This window comes from Arvicanthis niloticus, chromosome 3 (assembly GCF_011762505.2).
Source record: "Arvicanthis niloticus isolate mArvNil1 chromosome 3, mArvNil1.pat.X, whole genome shotgun sequence".
In the NCBI taxonomy this organism is placed as follows: Eukaryota; Metazoa; Chordata; class Mammalia; order Rodentia; family Muridae; genus Arvicanthis; species Arvicanthis niloticus.
In genome coordinates, this window is record NC_047660.1 from 23756480 (window position 1) to 23781686 (window position 25207).

Sequence of the window (25207 nt, forward strand, 5' to 3'; positions counted from 1 at the left end):
CTCCCTACTGCAATAGTTTTGTTGGCTAAAATACGCTCTTGCTGCTCCAAATTTGATGTCAGGAAGGTTAAGATTAGTTAACAAGCTATCGAGACTATGGGCAAGAACAAGAGAACCCTCAGTTCTCAGAACTCAAGATTCTACTAGAGCAATTAACCAGTGAGTCAGGCTCCTGCACCACAATGATCAGATTCTATCCTGAACAATATCCCCAAGGTAAGCTGCCTTTATTACAGCTCACCATATCATTTTAATTTATTTTCATTTATGTGTATATATGCGTGGCTGTAAGAACATTCCCATGTGTGTCTAGATGCCCACAGAGGACAGAAGGTGGTACCAGATGCCCTGGAACCAGAGTTACACATAAGTCATTTGACATGGGTGCTGGGAACTGAACTCAAGTCCTCTGGAGAAGGAAGTACTCTGAACTGCTGAGCCACATCTCCAGGCCATACTGATTTTTCTCAGCAAACCACTTGATTTTGGTTTTCATTGTTGCTGCTTAAGCATTAGAAATTTTTAGACATCATCGTTCTAATTTCTGATTATTTTCACTACTTTTTCCTGTAATTTATTTTATTTAGAAAACACATGCGATGAAATAAAAATGTAAACACTTATACACTTGTTTGCACATTTGTTATGCATTGCTGAATATTTCCATGTGAAGAGGTAAGACTGACATCCTATGGGATGATGCAGTATGGAGAAATGAAAGTCAGATGGGGATTTGCTGGTCTTATGAAATGAAGCCTGAGAGAAGCTGTTGAAAGCATCTCCCTTCCCCTCTGTCCTAGTTTCCTTTACATTACTGTGGTAAAACATTGGCTGTAAGCGTCTAAGGGGAGAAAGGGTGTACTTCACCTCTGAGGTTGTACAGTCCATCATTGGTGACGTTTAGGGAAGTGACTCAAGGATTCTGAAACAGAGATCATGAGAAACACTGATGCTTTGCTTTCTGGCTTGCTCAGGCTTGTGCTTGGCCACACTTCTTACAGGAACTAGGAACATCTGCCCATAGACGGTGCTGCCCACATTAAGCTGGGCATTCAACATCAATTAATAATCAGGACAATTCCCCACAGACGTCCCCACAAGTCAATCCTATCTGGGAAATACATAAGTTAGGATCCTTCTCAGGTGATTTGAGGCTATGTCAAAAATGGCAGTTGAAACTAACTAGGGCACTCTGGAAATATGAAGAAAATCAAAATGCTCTCGCTTTGTGTGTGCATGTGTATGTATGTGAGATTGTCTTTGCAAGTTCAACCTTTACACTCGTGGTGGCCAGAGGTCATCTGTTTAATTACATTCCCCTTGGCTGCACTTTTGAGACAGCAGCTCTCATTGCATCTGGAGCTCACTGACTAGGCTAGATTAGCTGATCAGGACATTGCATCTCCATCTACCCAGCAACTGGCAATATAGATATGTACTGCTGCACCCAGCTTTATGTAGGTTCTGGAGATGAAACTCAGTCTTCCTGTTTAAACAAGTACTCTAGCACTCACTCACTCAGTCACTTCCCCAGTCCCAGGTCAGTTTGCAAAGGTGAGAATATATAGAATGAAACAAGAAAAGGTTTTAAAGAAGTAATAGAACATATAGTGAACCAATAGACGCATTAGATAATAGTGACAGTAGGTGACTATATAGCACCGTGTAAAGGGATCTTGTGCACTTTGCCCTCTTCTATCTCTGAGTAGCCCTGTGTTTAACAAGAGACATAGAGTTTGACTTGTTAGCCAGGGATTGACTTGTCTCATGTAGCTGGGTAGGAAAGGCAAGGGTTCACATCACTTAGCTGCAGTCTCTGAAGTCAGAGTGTCAAAGGAAAGAATGCTGGGCACAGCTAAAATTGTGAACCCTCAAGATTCTAATGCGTTGTAGTGGAAGTCTAGCGTTTTTGTCTAAGGGTCTCAGAACTCATACTTCACTGTCTTCCCACCGGCCCCAAGCTAAACCCCGCTTTCTTAAAAGTTGCTGCCCTATGGAAAAATTGTGGCGCTTATAACACAACTTCCAGCAAAAGAATTATTTTGTGAAATGGGTTGTATTTTAAAAGGTATGGACAAAATAGATGTAAGCAAAGCAGTCTTGGCTTTCCTCAAATTGTCACCACAGACAGAAAGATAAAACTTCATTTGCAGTGGGAGATGAAAATCCATTCTGTTCATCCAGAGAAGAAAGATGTAAATTACCATCTTGGGCATTTAGAGAAAGCGAGGCAATAGCTGTTACTCTAAGAGATATGAACTTGTGCCCTACCTGCCTAGATGTGACACTAGGATCTGGAAACAAGAACACATGAAAATATTACCGATTCTTAATGTCAAAGAGGTCCAGAAGGCAGGAAGTGAGAATTGAGAATGTAGGACATTTGGGGCCTTTAGGGAGAGGGTAAATTGCTTTTGATGCAGCTTGCTTCTACCCTAGGGAAATTCTACCACATATTTGATTTTTAGCTGCAATGTGTTACTACACATTTATGCCCTTGAACATGTATTTATTATGGTTTTATGCAGCCCATTTTCATGACGTGAATTGTTTTTCTCTCTTAAGGGATATCTATGCATTTTCCCCAGATCATGTCAAATGAGAAGAATATGGAAAACAACTCCATCTGAAGCAGAGGAAATCCTGCTTTGCAAATCAAACACAAATAATTAAACATGACTGGGGGGGATGAGGAAATTTGTATCTGTGACTTGTGATTAATTTTCATTACAATTGGTTCTTTTTTCATCTCTTTTCTGAACTCTTTTACAAATGTCTCCCTTTTTTGTTCCGAAACAAATCCACACTTAAAAGTACTATACATCATTCATATATGTGAATGCGAATTTGAGCACTGTAGGGATACTTTGATATAAGATTAGTAGAATTTACATTACAGTTTCTTCTTCTATCTCTCAAGAATTGAAATGACCAGCACCCTGCTCATCACTTGTGCTTGCGTTTTATTGACGCAAACCTACAATGAGAGTGGGTTTCTCTGAACAATCTCCTAGGAGGGATAATTACAGCACATCAGGGAGTCCTTGCATCCTGTCCAAAGCCCACTGTTTTCTCAAATGGGCAATGAGATCCTGCCCATAAATCCAACAGTAATACTACAACGATAACTGAAGTAGGAATTATGGCTGCATTGTCTTATCCAGATAGACCCTCTCATGTCAATGGCTTCCTTGTCCAACAATCTCCATTAGCAATTCAGAATTTGTTGCCTCGCTCCTATTCCTTAATTGAAAGTGGGTGAAACCATGTTTGGGTCAACCGTTATGAAGTCAAACATTTCAGGTACTTGTACTTACACAGCTCAGAGTAAGCATGGATTCCAGCAGGAAGTCCCCAGACGTTTGCCCCCATAGGCAGCAAGAGAAAGGCTTGTTTCTTTCGGAATAATGTGGGAAATGATTGACATGGTTACCCTAATCTTTGTCTACTGGCTGTGATTTTAAAGAACAAAGAGAAGGGTCATCTGGTGTTGGGGCCCAAGCTCGAGTCCCTGTTCGGGCGCCAAAATAATGTTGAGGCCCAAGCTCGAGTCCCTGTTCAGGCGCCAAAATAATGTTGGGGTCCACACTAGCCCCACGTTGGGGCAGCCAAAATAAATGTTGCAGCCCAGGCAAAATGTTGAGGCCTGGGCAGCCCCCGTTTGCCTGCTACTGTATCCTGGCCCAAGCTGCCGCTCAGGTCTGCGGGTCTGGGTTCAGCAAGAGCGAGGGTGAGGGCAGACTCGAAGAATGGAGACCAGACAAGGTGTGATTCAATCCTGTTTATTCTTTAGTCTCTCTTCCTCTAAGTGTCTCCTGTCTGATTCTCCTTCTATAGTCTGATTTCTGATCTGTTCTGTCTCTGCCTTTTATATGTCTCACTTCTAAGCCACGTCTCTAAGTTACACCTTTAATCATGCCCTTAGGTCTTGTCTCTAACTCTGATCTCTATACTTCTAAGTCATACTCTTAAGTCACACACCTTTAATCTCACACACCTTTAATCTCACACACCTTTAATCTCAAGGTATCTAAACCAAGATTATCAGAGTGTGCTCAGCTGTTGTAGGCTATTGAAATCCAAGTCTCATGTCAGGGTATATGGCTCAAGATGGCTGCAAAGCTGATAGCCACTTTCTGCTAAAAGTCGGCCCCCAACAATCTGGTACTTGAATGCAGTAACAATATAAGGACAGAGAACATCAAATTAGAGAAAATTAGAGAGACTCACAGTTAGCGGATGTTTAGAGGCTGAGGGTTCAGTATGGAGACTTATGATAGCTTTGGGCTATAGAAGGCTCAGTCCTTGCAATGCTGGACTCCAATGCTGGCACAAGCTCTTGCTGGTGTAGGAACTCCAAGCAATGTCTGTTTCCTTTAGCATCAGGAAAAAAAAAAGACAGACATGTTCTTTAAGTGCTTTTGTTATGGTGTATATCATTTCTTTGGTTTTACAGTGAACACTTCTTTGGTTTACCTTTTCTAAGGAAAAGGAATGAGTGAATCTGGTATCTTCTCATAAGGGGGATTTTTCTCAGAACCTCCTGATTTCTACTATGTGGAGAACTGCCAGGTTAGTTCTTCACCAGTAATTTGGGGTTTTTCTTTTACTCCAGGAAGATTCTACTTATACTTCTGTTCTTCATTTTGTGTCTGTTTCATTTTCTATAATAAAGGTCCTGGCTGAGCATCTCACACTGGTGCCTTTTTTATTAGACTCATGGCTATTAGACTTAGTATAACTAGAGACCACAGGCTCTTTAAGTGATAACAGTCCTGGATTATGGCACTTGATTGATATTCAGGTATAAATTAAGTAACATGCCCAAACCTAAGAGGAGAAACTGAAGCAGGACTGGATTTGGGACACTGCCTTTTTTTTCTGAGCCCTCTGAACCCTTGTTACCTCAGATGTTATCAAGACAAGGAGATACCCAGACCCTATATAATAGGATGTGATAGTCCTGATCACTGCTCTGATTATTTCAGGAGCTTCTGGTGAAGAACAGTTCCCACTTACCTCTCCTACCATGTTGCCAGCTCCTTTATTTTTTCAAGTTTCCTACTCCTGACAGCTTACATCTTCAATCCATACATTAAAACAGCCACTGTCTAATGAATCTAAAGGTAAGCTTAGTGACAGTGTGAAAATTCTCCACAGAGACAAGTGTAATAAAAGTGATATGGTCCTTATGGCAAGACCCATAGAGCATTTTCCTAATCCCAGCACCACATACACTCTGTGGTGTTTTGCAATAGGATTTCATTTATAACTTGCCTAGATAATATGTTAGGCCACTCACATTTTTTTTTAAATAAAGAGAAATCTATAGTATCTTACGTTTTCCTGAGATAATGTTTATACAGAGTAGAATTTAGAGAGTATATTATAGAGGAAGAGTCATCAACTAACGTTGTCTGGGAAAGTGTGTAGTCACAGATATGCGGTCTTTCTCCACTGAATAACTTCCCTCCCATGCCTATGTAAGTAACAAATTAAACTCATTGAGCCACACACAAAAAAGAAGACATGAAATTAGAAGGGGGAATTCGTTGAAAAGGAGGGCTCTGGCACTAGAGGGAGGGAGGTGTCCAAGAGGAAAATGACTATAATTCATTGTGTGAATGTTGGAAACTGTAAAAGGATAAACTTTCAGAACAGAGATAAAAGGTGCATACGTAGATCACTCAGCCAAATCAAAATGTAGAACACAATCAGGACTCTGGAAATCATCCTGGAGTTCTTTTCTAGTTCTTGTTAAGCTCCTACAAGGGAACCAAGATGTTGCTATCATCTTGTGCTACATTTGTCCCATACTTCTTTCTGCATGTGTGGGTGGTACATGTACATGTGTATCTGTGTTGAACTTAGCCAAGCACAGCACATATGACCACGTCCATGCCCAGAAGAATGCATGGAAAAGCCAGAGGAAAGAGTTAGTTATCTTTCCTATCATTCTTCGACTTTTTATTTTTTCAGTGAGACAGGTCACTCACTTAACCTAAACTTCACCCTTTTGGGCTTGGCTCCCTGCAGGTGAGCTCCTGTGGTCTGCCCATTTCCACTCTCCAAGGTGCTGGTTATAGACAGACAGCTTAGGTTTTGTGTGGTTTTGAGAATTTGAACTCAGGTCCTCTTGTTTTACAAGTGCTTCTAAACTGATCCCCTCAGGGTGACTGAGTAACAAAGAGAAGAAAGGAGGGGTGGAGGAAAGGGAATAACCCTGAAACACCCACTCGTTCTCTTTGCAATGGGTGATATTGTCAACTTGATGGGTTCTAGTGTCACCTAGGATATTAGTATCTGGGTTCACTTATGAGGATTATCTGTATGAGGTTAACTGAAGTGGGAAGTCCTGCCCAATGTGGTTGGCACTACTATGGAAATAGTGTGGCCAGACATCTTAAGTTCCCATTGTCATGTCTTCCCCCACAACGATGGACTATAATCTGGAAGTGTGAGGCAAAAAAGCTATTTCCCCTTAATTTGCTTTTGTCAGGGTATTTTTTATAGTAATAAAAAAGTAAATAGTACACTCTCTAGCTGGGCCCTGCTTCCTAAGATTCCGTAATCTCTTAGCAACTCAGCACATTACGAATCATTAATAAATTAATCTATTGATGAAGTCAGAGTTCCCACGATAAAATTACTTCTCAAAATCAGTTAAAATGCAAGATGTGTAATTTTTACTGACTGAAGTATAATTTTATGTCAGCATTGAAAACTGTTCTTGTATATAAGAAAAAAATTGTAAAATCCATGTTAAGAATGTAAACTCAATTTTATTCACTTACAGAGGCATTAAGCTGCAAGTAAAAACCATGGGAATTTAAAACACATGGGAAAGGAGCAGAAAGACAGGTGCATTGCAATGCTTTTAATTATACTATGTTTCTGTCTTTCAGAAAGGGCACTGTACCTTTGTTTTGCATTGAGCCTTGCAGAGAATAAACTAGCCTTGCCCAGTACACTCACAATATAATGAAGAGAGAATTAAGATGAGAATAACATTTTCTATATTAGTCAGGGTTCCCCATAAGTACAGAACACACACTGTAAGAGGGACTTTAGTTGATGGCACACAGTATGCTCAGCGGTTGGAGAATCCCCCAATGGCTATCTGCAAAGTAGAAAGCCAGGGAAGCCAGTAACTCCTTGATCCAAGGGGCTGGAACCCTGAGAATATGGAAGTAAGTTATACAGAACTAGTCTGAGGTTGGTGATCTGAAAGCTCCCAGGAGAGTCACTGGTATAAATCCAAGTCCCAAAGCTAGTGAATCTGGGACCTGATGCCTGTCAATGGCAGCCACAGCAAACATGCACCTATTCACGAAGAGTCCAGTGTTGGCACATGTGTGAGCATGCATTTTTTTTTCACATTTTTGTACCACTCAGCACTCTGAAAATTGAATGGTACCACCCATATTTAGAGTCATCTTCCCCACTCAGCTCACTGACTCACGTGTCAATCATTCCAGGAAGCAGTATCAGGAACATAACCAGAAGCACGCCTCATAAATTCTCTGGTTGTCTCTAAATCTGCTCAAGTTGAAAAGTAAAGGTTATCCATCACAATATCTCTAATATAGTCTCCTCCATATATTTGGAGAAGTCCTTGGGTGATCTCTAGGAAGTAGAATGGATCAAGCTTATTCTGAACTTCCATTTAGATGTGTCTGCTCCACACCCATGGCCTCAGTCTTGCCAGTGTCACTTGCTGAGATGCTCATTGGCTTATGTGTCCACTGGGTACCACAGAGTTTCACAGGGCTGATGATGAGGGTAAGTCATCAGTGTTAATCAGTTTCTCCCTAAACCATTTGTGCAGTGGAATGTCACTGGTTCTCTCACAACCAGATGTAATTTGATTAAAATTCAGCAAGCTTCTCGGTTCAAGAATTTGTTTCAAACAATGATTTGACTGAAATGAATAATCTATAGATTTGTAAGTTTGAGTTCATTTCCAATGAACAAGTCATGAGAACAAATTGACTGAAAATGAATGAAAAATAACACCCTCCCAAAATAGATAGACATATTTCTAATCCTGGAGAAAAGAAAAAAGTAATTAAGATGAATAAAATATGACAAAAATTTATTATGCATGAACATTTGATAATAAGTGCTTCCACAAATAAAATCTGTATTCTCCACAAATAAACAAACGAATAGATAGCCTGTGAATATGGAGTGTTCTTTGACCCTATCTTCAATTAGACGACTTCAGGAATGTTATGCTCTTTGATCCTTGTGGTCTGCCGTGGATCCAATGGGAAAGCAGCTTCTCTTCTCCATACTTAAAGCATCTGTTGAGTCTCGCAGTCTTTCTAGTCTCTCAAACACCAAATTGTGAGGGACAATGCTTTACTTAGTGTTTGTCCTTACCTCCTTTGTCTATTGTGGGAAACAGCTTTTGCCAGATGAACAGCAATTCAAATGGTGTTCCAGGGGTCACTTAGCCCCCTTTGTGCTTTGTTTTGGAATGCCCAGACATATACACATACACAAAAGGAAAACACAATAACAAAAGCAAAAGTCCTCATTCTTAGACCAAACCCTCAGCTCCCCATGCTTATCCAGGCATAACTAATAAAGATGGATGGTACAAAATCCCTTTGTTTTGTCTACTTGGTCTATAAAAGCAGGCTATGAAACAAACTAACTTGTTCTCATTTAGGAGTAAGAGTTATCCATGAATAATGCCAACTTCCTACCAAGCCTTTATTAAGGTCTTCAAATACAGGTCAGTGATCTTTTTAATCATTCTTGCATCTTGATCTCACTTTATCTGCTGTATATTCTGAAATGCCCACTCTTTCACACCCTATAAGATTTGTTTTGACCATGTTGTTTCTTTGCTGATGCATGCTCTACAGCTACATTTGGCCTGAGGCTATCTCTAGACCTTGAGTTCCCTTTTAATCAATGACTACCACCTAAATTAATACATAAACAAATAGAAAATCTCACACAGAAACAGAGCAAACAGAGGCTGGGATAACTGCTCAGTGGGTGAAGAAATTGGCATGCAAGTATGGACTAGATTCTTACGACCCATGTACAAAGCTCAGGGCAGAGGAAAGCTTCTGTATCCGGTGCTGGGCAGGTAGAATCATGAGGATCCTTGGGGCCAATATAGCCAAATTGGTGAGCCTTAGGTTCAGTGCGAGACTCTGTCTCAAAAATAAAGGTTGATAGCCACCAAGGAAGAAAAATAACTGATGTCAACCTCTGGCTGTCTCTGTCTCTGTCTCTCTGTCTCTCTGTCTCTCTGTCTCTGTCTCTCTCTTTCTCATGTATGCACGCTCGCGCACACACACACATGCACACAAGTGCACACACGCGCACGCACACACACACACACACACACACACACACACACACACACACACCAATGTAATATATAATTTTGATCCAATCATGGGCATGGATGTTGAAGGAGTGTATTAAACAGTAGTAATAGCGAAAAAAAGATAGCATTGGTTAGATTAAGCAGTATAGCATGTTTGGATAAAAAATGGAACACTCAGTCATTGCTGGTGAAGAAGATGAAGTATCAATGAGCAAGAAGACTCTAGAAAACAGTATCCTCAGTGTTGAACATGCTCAATATTTAAAGCTAGATTTATCAAATACAATAAACTTAGAGCAAATCTTAACCTTTTATGCATACAGTCCTATGAAGATTTAACCATTACCAAAATTGACCTATTACCCCAAGTGTGTCACTTTCCAGTGAACAATTTCTCAACCTGCCTCCATAGACTCTGAGAGATACTAATAAACTGTAATTTTTATCATTTTCAATTTTTAGACTTTTATGAAATAGAACCACACAGAATGCAGTATTAAGCTTTAGCTTTAGAATCTGACATCACCTGGATTCTTAGTAGGGTGCTTTGAGACTCCTAGGAGTTTTTTTTCTTTTTGTGATTTGTTAATTTTATCAATGAATCATAGTCCATCCTCTAAGCACATCAAAAATTGTTAGCAGTCAGTGGACATTAATATTTTATGATTTGGGAGACTATTAATAAATATAATAAGTGTTTATAAATTGGCACTATGAAAACCCAAGTAATTTTCATTTTTCTTGGATAAATATCTCTTACTGGGACTCTTTTTTTTTTTCTATTGTTTTTTAGAGACAGGGTCACACTGTGGCCCAGGATGTACTTGACTGTGTTATGTCACCTAACTTGTCCTTGATTTTGCAGAACCTTGGTGTCTTGACCCAGTCTCTGAAGTGTTGGAGTCAGAGACCTGGCTCTACAGCGGAAAGGTTGAGTCCTAAGTATGTGTCTAACTTGGTAAGAAATTGCCAAGTAGCTCTCTAAAGTGCTAGTATCATCATTGTAAAGCTAACGTAGCCCATTTAACAATGTTTATAGTGACACTTCTTGGTGATTTTATTTGAATATCATTAATGATTAATTTCATTAGCATCTCTTTGAGGGTTTATTTCGCAGCCATACATCTTTTTTTTTGTTTGTGACAGATTTATCACTTTGTCCATTTGTTTTTATTGAGTTGTTTATTTTCTTGTGATTGAGTTTATATATTTTCAAATACATTTAGTATAAAAGTCCTCAACTAAATATGTGTTTTACAATTATTTATTCCAGCTGGAAGCTGTTTTTTTTCTTAATATTTAATCTCCTAAAGAGTTAAGGTTTTAAATTGTAGATGGAGTCTTCTCTACCAATTGTTGTTTTGCTGATTTTCATATTGTATTTAAAGTGTAATTTTCAGTGTCTACCCTTCCTTAGTAGTCAAAGAATTTTTTTTTAGTAATCTTATACTCTAGGATTTATAATTATGCCTATGAAAAATATTGATATATATACATATATATATATATATATATATATGTATAAATGAGCTATACATTGAATTCCATTGTCAGATGATTGTATGTGTGCATGTATACACATGTGCATACACAGGTAATATGTGTGCATGTGGAGATTAGAAGTTAATTTGGTATGCTTCTCATGAGTTGTCAATTGTGTGTGTATATGTGTATGAGTGTTTATCTGTATGCACAGGCATGCATATATGCACAGGTATGTACATGTGTGCATATATGTGTATGTGCATTTATATTGTGGTCAGATGAGAACCTCAGATATTGTTTCTTAGGTACATTTTATCATTTGTTCTAGGCAACATCTCTTATTGGCTTGGAACTTCATCAAGTAGGTTAGGTTAGCTGGCCACAGAGACCCAGGAGTCAACTTTTCTCTGACTCCCCTCTTGTTGTTACTGGTGCTAAAGGTGTCCATATTCACATCCAGGCTTACATGGGTCCTGGCATTTTGAATTCAGGTCTTTGTGCTTGCAAGCAATGTGGTTTATTGACTGATATGTCTCTCTAGTTCTTTGATTAATTCTTGCAAATGGATATCTAACTGTTCTATAGTCATTTATTGAAAAGATTCACTTCTATCTATTGAATTGCTTTTAGAACTTTGCCAAGAATTAGTTGATTAGCTGAATTTGTAATTTTTCTTACATCCTTCTCACTTATTAAAGAATCTTTGGAGCCTGGGATCTTTTTATGTTGATTATTTCGGTTCCAATTCTGTATATAGAAGATATTCTATGAATGCTGGAGCAAGCAGAGTGCTTTTTAGAACATCAGGAATTGAGATAGATTCTTCCCTTTTTTCATGATATTAGATCAGTTACATGTATATTCTACAATCAAGTGTTCACAGAGTTAGCACCAAAAGAAAAAAAATCCTATTGAGCTTTGGAAGGATTAAACGAATACAAGAAAGGAGATAGTATGTGTTAACATAGTGCCAATCATGTACTAGGTACTTCATGCAATTTGTTATTTAGTTGTTATTTATTATTACTGTTTATTAAATATTTAAATTCTTTATTTTTGAGAAGGATAAAGATGGAAAAGTATATATTAAATTGTTTAGGCTCAGTTGACTTTGGATTATTTCAAAAGACTATTAAGCTTTTTCATTCACAAATGAAATAGCAGCTGCTTTTAAATAACTATTTTGAATCAACCAATGTGAACAGGATGTATTGAAAAAGCAAAAGGTCCAATAGATGCTGAAGTAGACATTCTACTCTGGGTAGCACTTAGTAATCACTGGACTAAAGAGTGACAACATTTTTCATGTTTTTATATAAAAATAAGAGCTTATTTTTTTCAAATATGTTGGCAACATCTCATGGGTGTGTTGAAAATTATGATCATGACTGGAAGGTATCTCCATATTCCTATAAGAATGTTCTGACTTGCCATTGTCATTGACAGCCACTGACAACTCTCTAGAGTTTCTGTTCTATCCTTATTATTGAAATACAATTGTTAGACCTGATCTAAGCAGGTTTCTATTTGATAACAGAATGTGAAACAATAGTAATTTGGCCATTTTTTTCAGACATTTACTTGTTTCCTGGGTCATCTCCAGTTAGTACATTTAGCACCGAGAATGGGTACAACTCTTGCCACAACTGACAACATACTGTGCTGTTTTGTGTGTGTGTGTGTGTGTGTGTGTGTGTGATGTTGTTACTATGGTTTCTTAGCTACCCATTACCATTTTAAGTTTTTTCTGTTGCTGATAAAAAGTTTTTCTTTTATAAAACTTGCAATGAACTTTTAATCATCTATACAAAATCTATTAGAAGGCCTCATGAAGGTGAAAATTTTAATTAGGATATATTTTAAAAACTCCAGCTTTTCCTAAGAAGGCATGTGGACATGTTGAAATAACTTGAACTTTGGCTGAATGCATAGCCACTAAGATTCAGAGTTTCTGGAGAAGACCCAGGAAGTGTGTCAGAAACTTTGTGTGGCTGTGGCAAAACATCTAGGAAAATCAACCAAAAAGAGGAAAGATTGATTCTTGGCTCATGGTTTCAGAGTTTGTGGTTACTTGACTTCAAAATTTCTGGGTTATAATGAGGTCCTTATACAGTGGGGAGCATGTGGGTGAACAAAATTATTCACCTAATGATACAAGGCAGGGAAAGAGGTGGAGGAAGAGGAAGATTGACAGGGAGAGAGAGGAGAGAGGAAGAAAGAGGAGGAAGAAGAGGAGGAGGAGGGGAGCAGGAGGAAGGAGAAGAAGAAAAAAAGGAAGAGGAAGAGGAGGAGGATGAGGAGGAGGAAGAAGAAGAAGAAGAAGAAGAAGAAGAAGAAGAAGAAGAAGAAGAAGAAGAAGAAGAAGAAGAAGAAGAAGAAGAAGAAGAAAAGAGAAAAGGACAGCATTCCTGTACTTTGTAGAAAAGATTTTTAAAATGTATCTTTCTCTCTGTGTGTATGTATGTGTGTGTGTATGAATGTGTGTGTGTGTGTGTGTGTGTGTGTGTGTGCTATGTCTTTGGAGGCCAGAAGAAAGCATTGGAATCCCTTTATCCGGAATGACATGTGGTTGAGGCATGCGATATTGATGCTATGAACTGAACTCAATTTCTATGAAAGAACAGCAAGCACTCTTATTAAATGAGCCATCTCTGTAGCCTCCAGTATACTCAAGGACCACAGCAATCTATTCCCTATAACTAGACACTGCCCGTGGAACATTTTAGACCTTAAGTACAGCAGCAGCAGTTGAATAGCCATTCCATGGAAATACTGGTATCTTTCAGTGGTGGGAAAAAAAATGAAACTAATGTTTGTAGTTCTCTTGTGGTAGAATTAGATTCGACTTTAATTGTATTTGACACCAAATGGTCTTCCCTGAAAATATACATACAAGTAACAATATACAGACTGAGCAGATTAGACTAAGGAATATATATATATATATATATATATATATATATATATATATATATATGCATATAATAACAATTAACTTAGAGAAAACACAATTTTAAATGAGAGTAAGGAGGAGTATATACATTGGATGGTTTGAGGGAAGAAAAGGTTGAAAACAAATGAAAGTATAATCTCAAAAACACAAAAATACCTTTGATTTATATTTTAACTTTCTATCTTAAAGTTTATAAATCATACGTCAAAACTTTTACAGACAAATATATATACAGAAGAAAATGTTTATTTCTGTGAAGACAACAAATTTTGCCTAGCCTTCATAGTATCCTGGAAATTCAGTTAGGTTAGAATTAACTCTGATAGTTTAATTGTGATTTTAATATTTACTAGCACCCCAAAAGAGCACCAAGGATTTACAACTTTAGGAATTGAGTGTCTTGCTAGGATGCTCAGAAAGGGCTATTTTCACAGGTATGACATTACACTAGGTTCTCCATGTAGAAGACGGTTGGATTTGGCTCTTGACACTACTTATTAACAGCAATGCAGAGAAGAAATTCTTTTAATTTGAGTGTCTCAATGGCCAATCCCAAAGTAGTCTTGGAAAATGCTAGGAACTTCTGGGGTTGGTATTTCAATCTTTTTCTTCTTAAAGATGTATATGTTATATATATATATATATATATATATATATATATATATATATATAAATATATGTGTGTGTGTGTGTGTGTGTGTGTGTGTGTGTGTGTGTGTGTACTTTTTCTACATATGTGAACTACATGTATGCTTGCCACCCTCAGAGTCTAAAAGAGAGTGTTGGATTCCTTGAAACTGGCATTCTAGACTGAGCTGGATGCTAGGAACCAAAGCTGGGTCCCCTGTAAGAGCAGAAAGTGCTCTTAACCACTGAACCATCTCCCTAGCTCCCAGATATCTCTGTTCTTGATTAAGATGTGACCACTGAGACATGTAGAAGAATTTTAATTCAGCAACATGGCTACTTTGATCACATCCAAAGACCTTTGAGGTCTGTGTAATTCAGATGGAAAGCAGATATGTCACTTTAATCCCAAAGAATGACATCTAATTGAGAGGCAGACAAAGTGAAAAATAAGAGAAAGATTTAATAGAATAAGCCAGAGATAGGACATGCTCAACTCTCATGAGAACAGGACAGGAAAGAGAAGCTATTTAAGAGTACCTGAGGGAGAGTCAGTTAGTCAGTTGAGAGTCAGTGCAGTGAGTGCAGTGCAGTGGAGTTGAGTTCATTCTGAGTTCATGATGGTCAGTGCAGGTCATCAGAGGCAGCTGAAGCCAGAGAATAGGAAGTCCAAAGGTTAGAATATATTTCCAGAGTTAGTTTGAGGCCAAGCAGAGCAATTCAGTGAGAAGCTGAGAGAAGAGTGATTGAATCAGTCATCTTGGAGAAGAGTTTGAGCTAGAAAAGCTGAGTTGAACTACCCAGCCAGAGTTTAGAAAGTATTAGCAAGTGTGAGCTTATTCAGCAATAGACCTCTGCAATAATAATTACATCAGGCAAGTAAAAGTTGCCTGATGTTGGTTTTACAGAGAAAGGGTGTGGTCATGGTTTATCTTGTCAATTGGATAGAATTTAGAATCACCATGGAAACAAATATCTGGGCATAAATATATTAGTTGGGGTTTCTTTTTTTATGACAAAGCAAGGTACCTCATCAAAGAAAGCTTTAAATCATGCTTACTGTTTCAGAGGGTTAGAGTTCATGATGACAGAGCAAAGACACGGCAGCAGAAACAATGGTGGGCTCACATCTTGATCTACAAGTAAGATGCAGAGAGAAAACAGGAATGCCACACTTACTTTTTGAAATCTCAAAGTACACCTCCAATGACACAGCTCCTCCAACAAGGACATATCTTCTAATATTTCCCAAACAGTTCCACCAAATGAGGACTTACTATTCAACTATATGAGCCTAGGGGACACGATTTAAACCATTACATTACATCTCTGGAAGAGATCTTTCTGGATTAAGTCCATTAAAATGGAAATCTTAAGTGGACATCACTGTTGCATAGGCTGTGATCTTTGAGAAATTGAAAGGAAGAACTGAAGCTGAGCAGATTCATCCACCACTCTCTGATTCCTGATTGTTGCTGCAATATTTTCATCTGCTCCTTGTTCCTTCTGTCATGCCTTTATTGTCATGATGAACTGTCTGCTTGGAACTGTAATCCACAATAGTGTCTTCCTTACATTAGTGCTTTCATCATACATTATTGTCGCAGCAACGACACATAGGCAATACAAGTGGCAAGGCCATGCTTCAGTCTTCATTGCTGAATAATAGGTGCTTAAGACACTGTCATCAGGTGGGAAGTCTCAGCTATGACTACTACTTTTTGCATCTAGTTCTCACCCTAACATCTGGACAAGGAAACTCTAGTTTTCAAACCCAGGTAACTGTTTACAGGCTCGATAGCAGGATTGGAAAAAAATACACTGAGAATGGAGGTTGCCAATCAATAAGACTCACATAGACAAAATATCTGAACAGTGAGTGGGTTTATATTCTAGACAATTAGAACACAAGCAGAAAAAGTGTGACGAATCTGGCTTCTAAGATAAGACACGTTGTGGTTTCCTAAACATCAAATTGATCTTTAGTGCTCTCTAAACTATCTTATGTTAGCATTTCGTGGCATTTTCATGGAGTACCCTGCCATATTTTTTATCATATTTGGAGTGCTAGAAAGTAAACCAAGACCTCATTCATACTGAGAAAACTTTATATTACCAAATGATGCAGCTTCAATCCTTTACCTATTTTTTTTTTTTTGATCCTTACCTATGTTTTTGGGTGAAGTATTTTTGTTTTGTTTTTAAAACATTTGTGGCCAATAATCCTATTTGACTCCAAAATCATTTTCCACTACCTAATTATTTTCTTGTCACTTGTTTAAACTTAAAAGCCATTCTTTAATACTGTAATTCGCACAAGCATAATTAATTTACATTAGTATTCAAAGGTATAATGAAGTATTTGTACTAGAATATTTCTGCTCAACATAATGATTTTGACACCCATATCTGCAGAAACTGAAGATCTTTCTTCTAATTTTGAACTTAAGGAGGCAAATAGGAAACACTTAATTGTGATATTGCTGCAGGATCTTTATCCAGGAGAAATATACTTATCAGAATGGTCTCACTTAATACTTCTATTGTGTAGAAGTTTTTCTATATGAGTACCATAGGATATTGCATTACAGATTTTTTTTTTTTTTTTGGCTTTACTTCATACTGACTCCAGACTTATTGAGTCTTTGATAAAGTCCATTTAACTTGCACATTATTAAGAAATCCACACACTACTAGGGTCACAGAAGAGCAGGGCAGGTTGAATAAACTTTACATAAGTCAAGGAGTGAGGCCATTCTGCTTTAATTGCGCCACATTTCAGGATCATATTAATTTTACTGGGGCCCTGCCTTAAGACTCTATCTTGTCATTTTTTCTGAAACATACACGAAGAGGGAAGACAGATGAAGGTGGAAGCAGAGGACATTAAAGAAGGATGAAGCGCACGGAAGCTGAGGCTCTGCCCCAGTTTCCTTCTCACTTTCTCTCACCTTGTCTTTCGTAGCTCTTAAAGCGTGAGATGTGAGAGGAAAGAAAAGGTGCTGAGGTCTTAGTTCATCACACTCTAACAAATGTTCCTCCAGGGTTTTTTTAAACCATACTTTTATTAAACTCAATTTATTCTGTAGAATATTCTTCTCAAATTGTTCAGTGAGTAAAAGTGCAACCTTGCTATTAGTTCCAAAATGAAGTATTTTAAGATGCAGTTTTCAGTAATGATCACATCCAACTTCAGTGCTTCAGATGTGAAGAGGTTTTGCTTTCACAGTAGATATTTTAATCTACTCACAGATGTTCATTTAAAAACTTCACCAATGCATACTTCAGACTTAATGTACCATTTTGGAAATTAAGTCATTTCATGTCTTAAACAGGAAGTTGATTAATATACAAAGAACTGAACAGAATATAAAACAGAAAGGCAAGCTTGCTGTTGTCGTGGAAACTAACAAGAAGAACATTCAAAACAAACAAATAACCCCCTAAACCCCATAAGTATATATAAAATAAAGATTTAAAATTTCTAACAAAACATTGCAATGAGAAGGAATGAGAGACAGAAGATATCCAATTATATTGCTCAGATTTAAGTAGCACACATATCTTAGAAATCCCAGCACTCAGGAGGCAGAGAGGCTGGCCTTAGCTTCATCTTCAAAGTTTTACAAAATGTTCTCAACTCTGAGTTTGATACTAGCCTGGTCTACAGAGTGCGTTCCAGGACAGCCAGAGCTACACAACGGAACTCACTCTTAATAAAACCAATATCTACCGACCTACCTACATATGTACGATGGCCACCGAGCACCACTGCTTCTGGTATTATATACTCATTTTCACTTTAGTCTTGACATTTCTAAATATTGATCTCATACAGTGTATTATTTACTTTTATTTCTGTTGTACCTGAGCAAAGGAATTTAAAGAATGAGGGAAGGAAGAATTGACTTTGGCTTAGAGTTTAAGATTTCACTATGGCAGGAAAACATGGAGAGAGGAAGCTGAGGCAACTGGTGAACTTCATCTAGTGGCAAAAATCAGAAACAATAAATGCCAGTGCTTAGCTCCCCTTTTCATTTTGAATTCATTCTGCCAAGCAGATTCATAGGATGGTGCCGCCCATATCCAGGGTAGGCCTTCCCACCTCAGTTAAACGTCTGGGAACAGCTCTCACAGACAGATCTAGAGATGCGTTTCCATGGTGATTCTAAATCCTGTTGAGTTGATAATAGTGATTAACCATTACATGCAAATGCCTCTAAATTTACTGACTCAAGTGAGATTCACTCTGAAATGTTACTATATTGGTTATTATTCTGTAGTGGTAAAATACCATGACCAAAGCAAGTTACAAAAGTAAGTTTACTTACAAGTCCCTGGGAAATTAATTATTGAAGACTTTTAAAAACTCAACATATCAACTACAAGGCTACTCCTCCTGAGGACCTATTGTAGTAATTAATATCTTATCAGTCTTTTCCTCACAACTGAACTAGATGAGACCATTTTGTAAAACTTTGAAGATGAGGCTTAAGTTGCAGTTGAGACCTCAGGATGTTGAAGGTTCCAGAACTACGGGACACTGTCAAGAAAAGGTCAAGGCATGGTGTGGAATCAGCATAAGGAGAGAGGCTGCATGTGCTATAGGGTGAAGAGCTGGGGGCTGGGGGAGGCAAGCTTTTGGTAACTGAGATGATTCTATTATGAGTCCCAGAAGCTGGACATGTGTAGGGTTAGATTTTTTTAAAGCCTACTTTATTTAAGGTTTTTGAATGCTTCGACCTTCCTTCTAGCCTAGCTACGAGAGGTAGGGGGAAAAGAAGGTTGTGGACCTGTTTAGAAGTAATTCTTTGGGGCAATTCTATTCTTTATTGTTAGGATACCAGCAATCCAGTTCAATAGCTAAAACAAATTAGTGATAGCACTATCCAGGAGAAACCACAAGGCTCAGCTGAATTGATACAAATCGGCAGAAGTGGCCAGAATCAGCTGGAATACCATCAGAATTTTTTTTTTTTTGATGCATTTCTCTCTATGAAGTGAAGAGCAGCAAAGATCAGCAAACACCAGCAAAGACTAGCAAAGAAGCATGACCAGAGAACATTGCATGGCCAGTGAAGGCTAGCAAAGACAAATGAAGACCAGTGAAGACCATCAAAGACCAGTGAAACATTGCCCAGTGTCAATGCAAGAACCTCTTTTACTGTTTATGGGGTTCCATTTATACTCTTTCTAAACATCATGCCCCTTCTTCAGCATATGCTCCAGCAAGATATCACATGCCCTCTCACATGTCTGCTTTATCAAAACCCCCAGCTTCCAGAGAAGCATCATGTGACACAACTGAGTTTCTAAAGAAACCGAAAATTTCCACTCTAGACATGGATCTGGAAGATATCACATATTCCCTGCTAGTTTTTGTTCTTTCTTGGCTTGCTATGATCTTTCCTGGATACTTATCCATACCACCTTGTAGGAATGGGAATATGTACTCTTTGCATTGTATATTTTGTTTTTCACCCTGTTTACAATTAAGAGATTACCTTGATCTCAGAGAGACTTCGGACTTGTGGACAGAGTTAGTGTTAAAAGCTGTGGAAACCTTTGAAGTCATATGCATCAAGAGATGGGCATGAGAGACTCTGGGTCCCAAAAGTGAAATGTGATTGGAATGTAAAATGTCCCCTATAGACTCATGTCTGAAATGTGCTCCCCAAATGTGGCACTATGTGAGAGGCTCTACCTTAGGCGGTAGAACCCTGCTGGAGAAGGTGGTTCACTGGGAGCTAGACCTGAGGCTTTATAGCTATACTTAGTGCTCCTTCTCTGCTTTCTGAGTTTTGATGCAATGTGACCAGCCATCTTCCTTCTGTTCCTGCTGCCATGCCTTCCCTCTCATGATGGTCTATATTTTTCTGGAACTGTAAAACAAAATAAACTCTATCTCTCTTAAGTTGCTTTTGTAAGGGTATTTCATTAGAAAAAGATAAACTAATACAGAAAATGTTAATTTCCTTTGATGTCAGAAATTTATCTTGTGTACAGTAACATAATGATAAAACAGAATAATGAAAAAGAATAATATGGCCATACAGTGGTATATTATAAAAATAGTTATTAAAATATGGTTTAATGTTTTAATGCTTCAAAAACAGATCAGGCAAACTTGTCTGGCCTCTATGGAGGATTCCCTAACCTACATCGCATACCACCTGTGAAAACTTGTATTTTTCACTGAGTAGTTTTCTGTTTCTGTGGTCTATGGTAGAAATAATTGGAATGTATGCCCAGATGTGTGATGTGTTGAAAGAAAGCGCCATATGTCCAGTATGTGCATATTGAATCCTAAGCTGGTGAGATCTTTAAAATATGAGGAGCATTAAAATGGGACATAACTTAAAAAATATGGTTTAAAAGGTAGATCAGTGGTGCATATCTGCAATTCTGGATACTTCGGAGGCTGAGGTGAGAAAAGTATTGGTTCACACTGGCCTGGTATATAGTAAGTTTTAAACCAGACTATACTACTTAGTATCAGAAAACACCTGTCTTAAAATATATGTGGAAAGAAGCATGTGTTCTGGTGGTTGAATGCTTGTCTAGCAATCATGGAACCCCATATTATAGACTCTGCTTATAAAACATTGAAAGTAACCAAATCTACAATTTAAGATTAATTTTAAAATGCAGTTCAAGTAGCATCTACAGGCATTTATTCAACTTTATAGAGTGAAAGAGTATTTAAAGAAATAAAGTGATATTTATGTCAACATTAACTGAACAAAAAGGAAGTTATAAAATTGTACACATAACATGATGTTCTCATTATAGAGTAAGACTAGATGGTGAGATGAGATGAGAAATTTTAAAAACCAGTGGACATGTTTCTTGTTAGCTTTTTTTTTTTCTAATTTTTTTGAAAGGGTATTTAGAAATTATCCATTTGGATGATATCTTCAAAGAGAGCAGCCAATCTTTTCCTAAAGAAAAATACCAGGAGCATATTTTAGGGAGTATTGAGAATCAAAAGTAAAAGATATCACAGTATAAAGGTGACTAAAGGAGAGATTTTTTTTTTTTTAACTATTGAGATTCAGGAATGTGGTGCTAAAATATGACATCATAATGCTTAAGGAAAGCGCAGAGGCATGAATATCAATCTCTTTTCTCCTTAAAGCAGGTTATACATTGTGTGTGTGTGTGTGTGTGCAGTGCATGTGTGTGATATGTTTGTATGTTCGAGTGGGAGCACACATGAAGATCAGAGAACAATGCTGGATGTCATTCTTTGCCTTTCACCTCGTCTTAGGCAGGTTCCTTTTTTTGTTCACAGCTTCATATGCCAGACTGGCTAGTGTATGACCTTATTATGGTGAGTCTCCTGTCTCCACCACCCATCTCTCTGTAGGGGCACACAAGGATTGTGTATGCTTGATGCACTGTTTGGCATTTTTTCCGTGGGTTCTGGGGGCTCAAACTCAGTTTGCCAGACTTGTTCTGCAAACACTTCACCCACAGATTTATGTCTGCAACAGGATTTTCCTCAAGCAATTCATGAAGCTTTCACAGAAAAGATTCCTTAACTATATACCCAGAGGAAAGAGAGTGGTATGTCTGAAGACACCGAGACCCAAACAAGAATCTGAACAGGCTTTGCTAAGCCCCACGCCCCACCCACCCTGGTTTACTTAGTTCTCATTCTCTTTGCCTGACATCTCTGTGTTCTGTAGTGCCAGGCAAAGTAAAGTAAACTTCTGTGTCTTTTCTTTTATGGATTAAAATTAGCAAGAGAAAACCTGAATCTATGTTGTTTGGATTGTGACTCTGGTTCAACCAAGTTTTCTGGGAACTTTCCTGGCTGATCCTTTCCCTCAGGGGAACTTGTACTGTTTCCTCCTTTGTGTCTTGTGATCTTAGCTTGGTTATCCTCTTGTAAGAGGAACACAAGGAGTAAGTTTTACATTTTGATGAATGACTTGGATACTGTTAATATGACCAGATAGGAGCATTGGTTACACCCACTTTGTGATTAAGGCGCTGATTCTTGCCAGCTTAAGGGTGTCATTTTTTGTTTTTCAGTTTCTGTGGGATTATGGAAGAGCTGAATATTTCTTCATATAGTCTTTGGAGGACATGGTTTGAATTTGTTGTTAAATAATAAATGGCTTGTTGGACTTGGTATGAAGTGAGTGGATAGATTTTGGTGTATTTGAAGGTATTGCTTTTAAAAAGAACTCCATAAATGCTAAGGGTTTTGAGTTTGAGAACAGCTAAGGATATGTAGGGAGAGCCTTCCTTAAAGCAATTGCTTCTACTTCTTTCTCTTCTTTTTATAGCATCCTTAGTCATGGGAAGACAAGATTCTTTTGATTCTCAATACTTCCTAAAATATGCTTTTGGTGTTTTTTTTTCTTTTTTGTGAAAAGATTTGCTGCTCTCTTTGAAGATATTATGTTTTTGGATAATTTATAAATACCCTTTTCCAAAAAAAATTAGGAAAAACCTAACAGGAAACATTTCCACTAGTTTTTAAAGCTTCTCATCTACTTATATAAGAGAATAAGATTATGTCCTGGATAGTGACAAAACTATACTCCAAGATGTGTAGATTGCATATCAAAGGGTAAACAGTGCACCTAAAAGGAAATTTTTGGAGGTAGGAGGCAGTTTAGAAATCATGATATGATTTTGTCTTTAGTAGGTCAAACAACACATCTGCCTCCCAGATAAATACTAAAATAAGTAAGAACAATAGCCTCTTCTCTTACGCCACTGCTTTCAACATGTAAAACACCATCCTTCTCAAATGAAATGAGCTGAGATACAAAGTTCTCAAAAATCCTCATTCTATCTGCAAATTGTCTCCAAATAAAATCTAAAGAGCTAGTAAAACATTAAAGGACAAAGTGAACTATACAGTTGTTTATTATTCTCCTACTGACATCAGCTATCATGATTTTACTTTTGCCTGGCCCTACAGTATGAATGACACAAAATCAAGAGATATTGGGGAAATTTTTAGCAAATCGAGAATGTTAGATGCTTGCTTACTTCTGCATGTGTTAAAACTGTGGCCTTGTGAGTTATCAGACCTCTCTTCCTTCATCTTTAAAACCAAGCAGTTCGGTGAAGTGAGTTTGAGTGAGAAGGTAGAATGCATCTGAGAACTAACGGTCTACTGGATAGTAGAGCACAGATAATCTGCAAAAGGAGTCTGCACAGAGGCTAGATGAAGGTCGTTAGTCAGTTCAGATGTTCCTTTGCACGTGAGAAACTAATCTCTTTTTTTGTGAAATTAAGAAAAGGCACTTTGGGGCTGAATTCATGTTTTCCATAGTATCTTCTGGAATCCACACCCCCTATATCACTGTATATCAGTTTACAGAACTCATATGTGAAAACCAAGACAAAGTTGTTTTCTTAAATGCCATCAGAGGTATATTTGATTTTCATGATATTTATGAGGGAGTATTATTTAATTCTTTTCCTATTAAGGGATCACAAGGTGGGTTCATAGTTCTGTTTTAATTGAAGCTTTCAAGATACATGCATCTGGACACAGATTATTGCTCTGTCTACCTGGGAATATATTTTTATTGATGTGTGACATTCTTTTCATGTCTGATTTTAGAAAGTTCTTAGGGACTCTAAAACGGCTCTACTTATGAGTCGTACCTTTAAAATGATCTACACAAAAGTTCCCCAAGCCCTCTATGCTCTACTGTGCTTGAGGTTTGTATCAGGTTGAGAAGTCTCTGGAAATATATACCAGGATGAAAACTCATTGCAGTATACCCCCAAACCAATGAAAGTCAGTGGTATTTGGCACCTTACATTTCACACTATTACTTGTATGCCTTGCATTTAAGTTTTATATTCTTGCTTTCTAAAAATGACTGCATTATTTCAAACAACCCTTCCCCACCCCCACTCTTTCTGGGAAAGAAAAAATTCCTCAATACATTAGGAAAAAAAAATAGATCAAAGAGATTTCATTGCAAATGAGGCCATGGATGCTGGTGATTTAGATGGGGTGGCAAATTCTGGTTTTCAGCAACAAGATAATAGCTCCCTGGATTGCTGCACATGGAGAGATTTGAACTATGGTGGTAGGCTGCTGGCATGATTTAAGGAGTCAGTTCTGCCATGTTGCTGATGCTAACACAGAGACTAGAGCAGTGCAGGAACCAGTAAAAAGCTTGCTTGCCATGGACCCTGTATGGAACCTGTGTAGAAAGTTCAAAGAACAATTTAAATCTGTAGACTTTGCTGGAAACTTGGCATTGTAGTGACTGCATGTGAGAGACACTTGTACCCGACCGAGGAAAACATTGGAGGCAGCATATGTATAAGGAAATGACTGCAGTGTTAACAAGTGACTGTGGAAGACATTGTGCTGCTTTGTTTATGAGATGTAAAGAAAGTGCCTCTAATGTAGGATGTCACTAGATGTCACTCTGCATTCCGTTATTTGGCAGTCTAAAGACAGCAGCAGCTTTGCCATTTTGCTACCCATACTTCTTACAGAACCCAAATGACAATGCCACACGCATGTGAGGAACAGGGAACTGCTGATGGAATGTCAATTTCTGAGTGTGTGACTTCTATTGATCACTCATTATTGACATAAATGTCCCTAGTGTTTTTGCTTTTCACTTTAAACTCTTTCCCAGCTATAATTTCCAGGCATCTGAACAGCAATTCCTTGAAGAAGGGGACAATTCAGGTCTCACCGGATGTTTTACAAACTACTTTGACCTCTGGAAGAAATGGCAGATATTTTTCATAAAGACTCAACAACTGCTTTTTAATAAAAATTCAAATACCGA